The sequence below is a fragment of the Limulus polyphemus genome, unplaced genomic scaffold, assembly GCF_000517525.1.
Source record: "Limulus polyphemus unplaced genomic scaffold, Limulus_polyphemus-2.1.2 Scaffold14326, whole genome shotgun sequence".
Lineage (NCBI taxonomy): Eukaryota > Metazoa > Arthropoda > Merostomata > Xiphosura > Limulidae > Limulus > Limulus polyphemus.
The window spans coordinates 4,143-6,355 of NW_013679936.1; positions in this window are offsets into that span (position 1 = coordinate 4,143).

Below are 2,213 nucleotides of genomic sequence, written 5' to 3' on the forward strand. Positions count from 1 at the left end.
TTTTTTTTACAAGATAATTTAAAACTTATTTTAAGTACATAAAACTTCCATTACAAAAAACCATCCAGGACGATAAGGTGTAATGTAGTCAAGATTCAAAATGTATTCATCAATATTATTTTCAATATATTATAGAATATTTTACTTATTACATTTTGTGTCAATTGTGTATTTAGATCTTTTTGAGTATTTCACATAATAGTTTGTTTTTATAATTTCCAAGTTACCAGTAATAATATGTTTATGAAAAGTATAAAAAATAAACTATTTTCACATTCACAAAGTAGCTGTGTACAACAGTATAGTACTAAAAAAATTTGCCTTAAAAATTACTAAAAATTTAATAATATAACTTTATTTTATTAACAGTTTGTGATAATTTCATCCATAAATTAGAATTTAAACGTTTTCTGACAAAACGATATGCGATGACATTCCGTTGTGAAATACATAAAAGAGTTAATTGCAGTTTCTGTCCAGTTCTGTTAGACACTCCCGTGTGATCCAAGGTGCGTATTTGTTAGTTGCAAGAAGTTTTACTAAAGTAGGTGGATTTATAGCTACCACATTTGAATGTAAAATGTCTTTAGTTCTAAAACGGTTACTGATACGTTTGACCACTTAAAGACAATACGGAGATTATTCTGGGGTAGAAAGAACTAAGTTGCTTATAAAGTTAGGTTTTTGGTCATTTACTGGTGGCTTAGTTTGGAAGGGTGTCCTGATCCGGTTAGTTACTCGGTTGTTTGAAGAGCATTTCACTTTTGATTTTGTGACCTTTAACTTATCTTTTGCACCTGAAATAGTAGTAAAGGGTTGAATACTTATACAATTGAGAATATTCTCATTTTCTATGAAAATCTAACATACTCACCTAATATCAGCGTTTTGTAACTTTCTTAGTTTGGAGTATATTGCATGGATTCTAAACATAAAGTCCAATTTGAAAGTTTCGTGACTGCAAGGCAAAAGTATATATGAAATTCCAATCAGTCCACTATTATACAGTTATAAGAATTTTTTAAACTAATTTAAATGTAGATGATGTTAATAATCTACTTTGTGAATGTGAAAATAGTTTATTTTTTATACTTTTCATAAACATATTATTACTGATAACTTGTAAATTATAAAAACAAACTATTATGTGAAATACTCAAAAAAGATCTAAATACACAATTGACACACAATGTAATAAGTAAAATATTCTTTAAGCTATTGAAAATAATATTGATGAATACAGTCAAGATTCAAAAAATTGTTTTTATTGGACTAGAAATAAATCTAAAGTTAATCAAATATTTGTATAGTTTAATAATATCATAGAGAAAAGGTAAATCTATTTAAGTTCTCTATAAGCTTTAATGAAATTATTAACTAACGTATCTTTTGATTGGTTAATAAGTTTAAATGTTTGTGTATCATTGATTTCATTTATCGTAATTAGTGCATAAAACGTTTTACAAATAAAGCAAAATTACAATTAGCATTATCAATGGGAACTATAGTATATTTTTCTTGTAAATCTTGAATCTTATTTCTTAAACGACGAAACGATAAATCTGTACGGTATTTTTTTAATTTTTACAAGATAATTGAAAACTTATTTTAAGTACATAAAACTTTCATTACAAAAACCATCTAGGAAATTAAGGTGTAATATAAATTTATAATATAAATTAAATCTTTCAATGGAAATATGGTATACTGTGTGGTAAAATTAAATATCTTTCTCTTGTTCAAATTTATTTAGGTATTTTAAAATGGCTTAATTATCTTTATTATTATTATTTACACTTTTTAATTTTATGAAATAAAATGTTAAGTATTATATTTAATAAAATGGATGGTTGTCTAATCATTAATAGAACAGTTCTGTTATCCTTTCATTGCCTTCAAACAAAGAAAACTATCTTCCGGTATGGGTTTCTATACCGTGTGGGTAAAGCACAGACAGCCCATTGTGTTGCTTTGTGCTTGGATTCTAGCGTTGTAAGTTCGCCAAAATACCACTGTGTCACTGAGGGGCAATTCAAGTAATATATATATAATCCTGTGATATATAATCTATTAAAACTATTTATCCGATAGAATTATAAATTGAGAATACTTGAATATCGGATGTATAGGCATATAATGTAGACCTAGAAATTAAAATAATTGATAATGATATCAATCTAAATGTTTTTGGTAAAATAAAATATTTTTCTTTT